The sequence below is a fragment of the Mus musculus genome, chromosome 18 (genome assembly GCF_000001635.26).
Source record: "Mus musculus strain C57BL/6J chromosome 18, GRCm38.p6 C57BL/6J".
Classification (NCBI taxonomy): Eukaryota; Metazoa; Chordata; class Mammalia; order Rodentia; family Muridae; genus Mus; species Mus musculus.
This window is the reverse complement of record NC_000084.6, coordinates 34,125,065-34,134,775: the sequence shown is the minus strand read 5'-3', so window position 1 is coordinate 34,134,775 and position 9,711 is coordinate 34,125,065. Positions and strand designations below refer to the sequence as shown.

At 45.1% G+C, this 9,711-nt stretch overlaps 1 pseudogene, besides 1 other annotated feature; it reads left to right on the top strand.

The window, feature by feature from the left end:
* Positions 406-3,478: an enhancer, noted in NCBI's record as "VISTA enhancer mm1329". NCBI's record gives its function as "enhancer in: nose[8/10] | other[7/10]" and the evidence as "EXISTENCE:transgenic organism evidence [ECO:0001131][PMID:17130149]".
* Gm5238 (predicted gene 5238) lies at positions 9,066-9,527 on the top strand (annotated as a pseudogene).

The following is a 9,711-nucleotide window of genomic DNA, read 5'->3' as shown; positions in this document are numbered from 1 at the left end:
GCAGTCCTCTGTCCTTCTGGGGCAAATATCCTTTCCCTTTCTCCCTTGTTCCCTTCCCCTTCTCCCTCATCTCTGTCTCCTGTCTTTGGCTCCCATTCCCCGCCCTTTGTACCTCTGAGGCACATAAATCTTCATGCTGAGAACTTGGTCTTGGTGCAGCCTATGCCTGCCCTGGTCCCTGCAATTGCCCCAGCATATCTTGCGGCAGGACAGCACTACAGTGGCTTGCTGTTTATATTTTTCTGTTGGTAGTGTGCAGAAATGCTAGAACATAGCACTCTAAGGCTCTTTGTAGGCACCAGCTGGATTTCTCCATGTTCAATAAGTTGTGTTGGTGTCAGTTTGTAGAGAACAACCTACAGTTTTAGCAACAGCCTGGGTTGTTTGAAGATTTTCTATGGGACCCTTTGGCCAACAACTCCATTAGATGTAACCCAATCCCATACTGGTTGAGTTGAACCAGTCAGCCAGAGTTCAGAAAAAAACTAGAAAGGATGCGCTTACTCAGCAGTAAGCCTCTGAGACGATAAACACATTCAGTGAGTAAAAGTTGTGTGTGTGTATAATATATATATATATATTCTTTCTTTCTTTTTTTTTTTTTTACCCACCAAGTCTTCTTAGTGCTGCATCTATGTGTGTGGGACAGGGGTGGGGGTGTTAATAGAACCATCTTCTGAGCTTAGCAACTTCCATAGACACTGTCTACTAAGCAGTGCTAGTGCCTCCTTCCAACCCTGACAACCAAGGTCCCTGTGGCCTCTAGCATCAAGACTAGATAGCACTTGTAAATATGTCTGGCAACCTAAAAGCCAAGGTATTTTTAAATGAAAACTCGAGGCAAGGAGCCACTGTTTTTTTTACACTGAGCCTACACAGGCTGCAGATCAGAGAGTGGAATTAATTCAAGGTGGAGCAAGCTTTAGACGAGGAGGGAGGTGCATGGAGGGAAGTCATTGTTGTTTCCAGACTGGTTGGAGTTTGCAGCAGGATGGGATTTGAGTTAAAGTTTTACTTAAAATGTATTTAAAAGCATGATTGAGGGGCTGGTGGGTAAGAGCACTGACTGCTCTTCCAAAGGTCCTGAGTTCAAATCCCAGCAACCACATGGTGGCTCACAACCTCCTGTAATGAGATCTGATGCCCTTTTTTGGCGCATCTGAAGACAACTACAGTGTACTTATGTATAATAATAAATAAATCTTTAAAAACAAAAACATGAATGAGTCTTCTGTTCTTCATGATTGGTCGATTGCTTCACCTGCAGACCTATCTTTCTTTCCATCCTCTGGCCCACTGCAGTCAAATTTCTATTGCTCTGTGTAAATACGTTAGAGTTCTTTTCTGTTGCCTGACCTGCTGCTGACAAGCTTTGGCTTTTGAATCCATCCATTCACATCTCTACACCCATGTTTTCCTTCTGCAGATTGAAAATAAAGGCCGCTTATATTTCATACTCGAAAGATAGCCCCCCCCCCCCCCCCCCCCCCGCCTCGTCTGTTTCTTTGTCCGTAGGCCAGGCTCTGTGCTAAATCCTGGAGAAGACATTCAACCTCTGACCTTAGGTAGTTTGTTCCTTTTCCTGATGAAATTCACAGCAGATTAAGACATCAAAACAAAGCCCCCCCAAACCAGCCCTGCCTGAAAGGAGCTTTTAGTGCTCAGGTGGCCTCCAAGCCACCCTCTTTAGTGCTTGCTTCTTACTAATGGCCTTCCACCCTTCCTCCTTCCCTCCTTTTCATCCCAGAAAGCCTGCAGGGAGGAGCTGGTTCGTGTCAGGGGCTTTCCGCACTCATCCTTCTTGGACCCCCGGACTGACTGATGCTACTGAAATGCCTGGAGCTGCAGTGCAGTCAGCTCAGAGGCAAGGGCAAGTGAAAGAATTCACAGTCCGCACTTTCCCTGTGACAGACAGGGCCCAATGCTTCTTTGAACACTGCAGTCCTGGGAGCTGGGAAACACAAAGAGACAAAGGAAAGACAGGCTTTCTAGAAAGGCTGGTGGTTAGGCAGAAGGTGGGTTTAAGCTTACAGCCTTTGTTGTGGGAGAGGGAAGTTCCCTGGTCCCAGGCTTCCCCTTTTCAGCATCTCAGTGAAAGGCTCTTTTGTCCTTCTCTGCTCCTTGTGCTGAAGGGCCAGGTGCAGACTAGGTTCCCAAGGGAATCACAACTTCGCTGCCATCAAGGTTGATAGCCCTGTTTTGGCAACAAACCCCAACCTTACCACGGATCAAAGAGAGCTTGGTACAGGCAGTGAGGACATTGAGCTGTGGAGGTCAGGACCTAGCATGGATTTCGGGGGAGCTGAGGTTCAGGCCAGACAGGACCTCTCCCTCTCTGTCAGGTCCAAAGGAAACTTCATTTCCCCCAATTCTGTTGGTTACACAAATGCTAGCATTCCTTAGGAATTTGTGAAGCTGGTCCCCTATACCAAAAGGAACCATTTCCCTTAACACTAGCAAAAGGGACAAATCGTTGAATGTGGTGCCCATTAGCATACCAAAGCACTTGTTGGCTTCCAGACTCCCTCAGAGTCACAAGTGCCTGTTAAACATCTCAGAGTCCACCCTAGCTCCTCACCTGCCCCCCCAACTTTCCCAGCTCACAGACTTCCTGCCCCCATTCTCCTTATAACCCTGCTAATTCAGGTTAGCTTCCTGTTTTGCCTGCACTCTTTGTCTTCATCGCTTTCTCTCTCATCTCTCTTTACCTCTTTCCTGGTTCTTTCATGGCCAGGTCTAGTCTGTTGGCCATGTTTGATCTACTATTTTCTCTCTGCTCTTCCAGATGCCTCTGCCTGCTCTCTCACATCTATAATAAAAGCCTTCCCCTTAATTATACCATGGGGCAATCACGCTGCCAGTTTTCACACTCTCCTCCTCTCTGTTCTAAGATGTGACAGTTTGGCCATATCTGTATGTTCTATGCTCCCAAAGTCATCACGTGCCCCCTTGCCCACCTGACATCCCTTTACCTCAAGGCTCTCATTTCTTGGGGATTTCTAGTAAGGTGAGAAAGACAGGTTCAAATAGTAGATAGATAAGACACTTTCTGTAGCTCCTCATCCCAAAATCCTGCCCTCCCTCTTCATGGTAAATAATGACTATTGTTGGGGGGCTAGGTATGTAGAGGTTTTGTTAATGTTTCTATTATTCTTGGATATTAAATGCACATATGAAATTCATAATTTCTTGATATTATCATTCTATATCAAGTAGTATGTTTCTTAATTTTGCTAATATCTTGAAGTTACCGAGAGTTGGATAAGTACTCCAAGCTGAACCAATAAAAGTCATGATTAAGACTTCTCCAGTCACTGGTTCCCTTACAACTGGTGAGTCCAGAACTTGTTAGGGCTCTCTTGCAGCTATCTCTGTCTGTAACAGGACATTTACAGTCTGATTCTTACATCTCCTACATTTTAAAGATGCTTTGTCATCTCTGGCTCACAGAGAGCATTATCTGTGCTTCCCTGGACTGCTTTAGATTTTCATAATAACTCTTCTGTTGCTTCTATTATATGATGTCATGAATATGGCCTGGTAATTATCTATTTACTTATATGTCTCTGGACTTGACTCTTTACAGACAATTACAAATTATCTGTCTGCCTGGCTTTTGGTAGTCACTCATAAATGCTTATTGCATAACTATCTGAATAAAAAATTGGCCTCTTCTAATGGCTCAAGAGACTCTAGCAAAGTTTTGGCACTATCTTGTGATAGATAATTATTCAACAAACATTTACTGCCCCATCACTATTCCGTGAAACTTATATTTTATGCATGTTATTCCTACATTGACTCTGTCCTGGGCCAGGGTACTTTTTTGGTCCAATGGGATGGAGGAGTATAAAAATTGTGGGTGGAGGCTTGGCCTGCTTGAGCGGCAGGCTTGCTATCTTGTCCTTACATAGGAGAACAACACATAGAAAGATACTGGTTCCATGCGATGGGGACCAGGATGGAGCACAGCCATCCTCCTGAGGATAAACACAACCTCTGTAAGCTGAACTTTCATCTAACTGCAGAGATATGACTGGGAAATGCTTATTATTGTCTGCCACTGAAATGTGGAAGTGGGTTTGTGTCATAGTATTATTGTGGCTAATGGCCAACGGAAATATACCTACATCAGAACCATGTGGGGTGAAGGAGGCGTCTGAACCCACCCTGGGCCTTTCAACTCTGGCTATAGACATGTATCACCATGTTACTTACAAGGACAGAGAAAGCAGTGGGTTGGCCTCATTTGTTTACTAAAATCTGATCCAAGAGATTTGGAGCTGTAATGAAGCGTGGGAACAAGATTTTCTCACAGAATCATTTTCACTTAAGAAATGGACATTCCGGAACATGAAGTCTTCTTAAAGAGATTTATAAATGCAGCATTGCTCAGAAAAGCCATCTATCCATGCTCCTGGCCGCTTAATGGTTGCTTTTAAAAAATGGGATAAATTAAAATAAGCTACCCATACAACATCAGTGGCAAACACTATTAACGCATTAAACAGTTATTCAGTATCTAATTGCTAAATACTAGACTTTCTGGAAGGCATTGGAAAAGAATCGAATACGCCTAAAATAGTCTCTTTACCCAAAGACCTTCCAGGCTACTTAGCTATAGTCCTTCTGTGTGAGGATGGATGTTGGTCTTTGGGAGTCTGAAAGAAAAAGGGGTGATACGGGGTTTTGTTTTGTTCATTTGAGATAAGGTCTTATTCTGTAGCCAGGCTGGCCTCTAACTACAGTGATCCTTCCACTCTGCCTCCTTGAGTGTGGGGATTTTGTGTGTAAGCCATTTCTCTTTGGGACCCACCCAATTTTCTGGTGTGTGAAAAGGATTCTTTGACATAAACCACAAGACTAGATCATCTGTCCCTCACCTTGAATTACTTCAGTACCTTTGTCACGCCGTTTTTCTTAAGATGCTATATCTTGCTAGGAAATTCGACCACTCAGTTGCTGTGCAAGAAGAGGCTGGGCTCCTGAACTTGGGTCCAGGCCTTGCTATTATGGGGCCCTGGGATAATTATCCTTTCAGATCATGAAATCTGTGCCCCAGGAAAGCATTTTTCTGTAGCAGACAAAAATCAAAGGGTTGAAATCTTCAGGGAGCCTTGCTCGGTGATTAATATGCAGCACCAGGAAGCAATGATTTCTGGTATTCTGTGCCTCTGTAGTTCCTTGGGTAACTAAGGGAATGGATGGGTTACTGAGGTAACCCTTGACTGTGGGTCTTCCCCTTACAAGCCGTGTCTAACCTTCCACCGGGAAGCCTCCCTGCGTTCCAGACACAGCCAGCCAAACCAAGCAGCCCACCGAGCTAGCTGCCTGAGCTAGCCAGACTCTCTTGTCCCGGCAGTAACCTGCCAGAGCTTTCTCCTCCCTGCCCCTTTCCCTTCGACCCCAGGCCAGAGTCCACCTGAGGGTCCCCAGCAGTTCTCAGTTCTTCCACTACATAGAGCAGCATCTGGGATGTCTGAGAGTAAGAACCTGTCGTCCCTGGACTCCATGTGGCCCAGGGACCCCAGAACTGGCTCTTCCGCGGTGCCCAGCAACATCGGTGTTGCCCAAGAGTCGGAGCCAGACTCCAGCAGGTCCATGGGGACCCCAGACTGCACCTTTCCCCACCCCCAGAGCAGGATCTGGTGCCTTCTCACAGTCCAGCACCCGCCCGGGTGATTCAGTGGGGTTTCGCGCAAACTCCCTGTGATTGCCTTGCCCAGCAGCCCTAGCCCTGAGCAGACGCGGGACCCCACTCTTTTGCCCCACACTTGACTACTGACAACTCGGGATTCATGGCATACTTATTTTTTTCCCTCCAGTGACATAATATTGCATGCATTTATTAATTTAATAAGTTCCCCGTGACCTTCCCTCTTTGCTCCCCGCCCCCCCCCCATTGTTTATCCAAACTAAGGTTTTGACCTATGGATTAATTTCTAAAAAAGATGAGTAAACTCACAGAATGAGTCTTTATCATCTGTTCCCAATGGCATCAAAAGCTGCAAACTCAAGCATTTGCAGAACAGGATTTGTGTTACTTGATGTCTTTTTCTGCCCAGAGCGCAACTCTCAGGTAGGGGGCACAGGAGCAGTGAGACCGTGGGGCTGGCTTCTTTGTAAAGTTGTCACTCGATCTACACAACTCGCCATCTCAGGATGTTATTTTCAGGGCTGAGGCGCCTTCTAAGTGAACAATGGAGAAGTATCAGCAGTGACCCACAGGGCATGGCTTAAGGAAGCTCACAGCCTTGCCCCTGAATGGTGCTGTAGAACTGTAATCACCAATAGCCTTTGGCCCTCTGAGTCAGATACAATTACTGCTGTCTGTGGTGCTTAATTTTATGTCTAAACAGGCCTGGATTAAAGGCAACATATGATTGTCAGGAGTGTCTATGGAGGTGTTTCAGAAACTGAGTGCAACCAGTGGGCTCTTCTAGGTAACTGGGTGTCCAGTCCATCAGGGGCCTGACTGTAACAAAATGATGGAGGAAGGGTGAATTCATTCTCTTTGCCCAAGTGGAGACATCCTACATCTCCTGGCCTTGCACACTGGTACTTCTGATGCTCATTCAGACTAAGGCTTTTATGGTCAGCCCCCTGATTCTCAGACCTTCAGACTCACACTGAATTATACCTCCAGCTTTTCTGGTTCTCTAGCTTGCTTACAGCTCATTGTGGGATGTCTTGTTCCACAGAATTGCATGTGTCAATGTAAGACATTTATTTTTTTGTGTACACATTTCTTTTTCTGTTTAGCCTATGGGGTCCATTTCTCTGGACAACACAATATAATACAGATCAAGAATGGTTCTAGCAGGGCAGCACTCAGAGGTAGAAGCAGGTGGATCTCTGAGTTCGAGGCCAGCCTGGTCTGCAGAGTGAGTTCTAGGACAGCCAGGACTACACAGAGAAGCCTTGTGCAGGGGCGGAGAGGCTCTAAAGGGACAGATTTTAAAGGATATAGTTTCTGAATCGCTTCTGGGGTTTCTGGAAATGTTTTTAGAGTCTTAATAATATTAAAGATGCTAGTAGCTGCCTTTCCAGTGGTAAAGGCATCCAAGAGAGTAGGAAATAGGTATATGTGAATATGATTAAAGTACAATATAATGTAACATGCATGTTAGGTATGATGGTTTGTATATGCTCGGCTCAGGAGTGGCACTATTAGAAGGTGTGGCCCTGTTGGAGTGGGTGTGGCCTTGTTGGAGTAGGTGTGTCACTGTGGGTGTAGGCTTTAAGACCCTCATCCTAGCTGCCTGGAAGTGAGTATTCTGCTAGCAGCCTTCTTGATGATAATGGACTGAACCTCTGAACCTGTGAGCCAGCCCCAATTAAATGTTGTCCTTTATGAGACTTGCATTGGTCATGGTGTCTGTTCACAGCAATAAAACCCTAACTAACACAGACGTTTCATAAGATATATTACAGATTCATTTCATTTATGTGTATATGTGTCTGTGTGAGTATATGTACATACGTGTGTATACCCTGACTATCTATAAACACTAGAGGAGTGCATCAGATTCCATGCTAGCGTTAGAGGGAATTATGGGATGTCTGGCTAGTTATTGGGGCTGGGATCTAAACTCTGATCCTAATGCTTATGCAACAAGTACTCTTTTTTTTCCCCTGTTTTATTTTGGTTCTGTTTTGTTTTGTTTTGTTTTGAAACAGTGTCTTACTATGTAGCTCTGGCTGTCCTGGAGCTTTCTATGTAGACCAGGCTGGCCTTGAACTCACAGAGATCCACTCTGCCTTCCAAGTGCTGGGGAAAAAGATGTGTGCCACTCCGTCTGGCTTCAATAAGCACTCTTAACTGCTAAGCCACCTTGCCAGTACCTGGCATAATATATTTTTAAAAGAAAACTTTAAAATACTTATAAACAGTTTTGTAGAACTAAGGAACACAATAACATTGACTGGTTGCCCTATAATCACTGAACAAAAAAGAAAAGAAAAGGAAAGGAAGGGAAGGGAAGGGAAGGGAAGGGAAGGGAGGGGAGAGTAGAGGAAGGGAGGGATGGGAAGGGAAGGGAGGGAAAGGGAGGGGAGGGGTGGGGTGAGAAGGGGAGGGGAGGGGTGAGAAGGGAAGCGGAGGGAAGGGAAGGGGAGGGGAGGGAAGGGAAGGGGAGGGGAGGGGAGGGTTAAAGGGATTCAAGTACCTAACTCAAGCATCACATGAATAGCACAATAACAAATACTTGTGTAGAGAAATATCCCTGTCTACCTGAAAGGCATTCTTATCTCTGTAGCCACAAGGCTGAAATTGCTGAAAATCAAACACAGAACCTCATCCTGAATGACAACCCAAGCCAATTTCTGGCTCTGCAGTATCTACCTTTGAAATGAAGGCACAGAGTAGGTAGACACTACTGTAAGTTGACATGTGTGAAGACTCTGGTGAACCTAAGGAGAGTAAGCTCTGTGGCAACGCGCCCCCCCCCCCCCAAGGTGGTATTAGCCTTTCCATCTCCTTCTAAGGACATTATCCCTTCATTCCTGAAGAAGTTATAACAGTCTCTTCTGAGGCAGTTGCTGTGGTAAGCAGTGCGGATTATCTTTGAGACCCAGCACATCTGTAAAGGCGAGGTACAAAATTTGGACTCATTAGGGAGAATGCTATATACTAAAAAGTACTACTTGAATTTCCTCATTTATATAAGCAAGTATCTCAGGAAGCTGTATAGGACTGGATACTGAGGGTTTAAGGTTAGTAGCTGAAGCGATATAAACTTGGATCAGAATGCATTTGCTGGTGTTGACTGCACTATGTAGAGATCCTGCATGTAATGCTGCAACTCAGGGAATCAGAAAAGGCTCTGGATGGCTAGGTGGTCAAAATATGAAACAAAGGTGGCTTACCACTAGTAAATTAACTGCCTGCCATCCCTTGGTTTAATGTAAAAGAAGGGATTCCAAATCTTCAGAAAAATTATTAAAATAATAGTTAGAAAAGTATTAGAATATTACAATAGATTGCCATTTACAAACCATCCATCCTTCTTTTGCAGAAGCTGCACACCAGCCCTCTGTATCTGCTTGCTGTCGACTATGGACACCCCCACTGTGTTCTTCGGCATGGAAGCCAATGGTGGATCCTTGGGTACCATCCCCTTTGAACTATCTGTAGACAAGATTCCAAAGTCAATTGACTGAGCTCTGATCTCTGGGGAAAAAAAGGATTTGGGTCTAAGGGTTCCTTCTTTCATGGAATTAATTCCAAGATTCATGTGCCAGGTGGTGACTTCACATGCCACAATGGCCCTGGTGGCAAATGAAGAAGTATAAGGATGAGGGTTCCATCCTGCAGTGTACAGGTCCTGTCTTCTTGTCTATGGTAAATGCTGGAACAAACACAAATGGTTCCCAGTTTTTCAACTACACTGTGAAGACCATGTAGTGGGATGTCAGCATGTCGTCTTTAGGAGGGTGAAAGATGGCATGAACATTGTGTGAACATTTTGGGTCCAGTAATCACAAGCCCAGCAAGAAGACCACCATGGCTGACTGTGGGCAGCTCTGGTACTTTTTGTTTTGTTTTGTTTTGTTTTGTTTTGTTTTGTTGTTTTTTGTTTTTTCGAGACAGGGTTTCTCTGTGTAGTCCTGGCTGTTCTGGAACTCACTCTGTAGAGCAGGCTGGCCTTGAACTCAGAAATCCGCCTGCCTCTGCCTCCCAAGTGCTGGGATTAAAGGCATGCACCAACA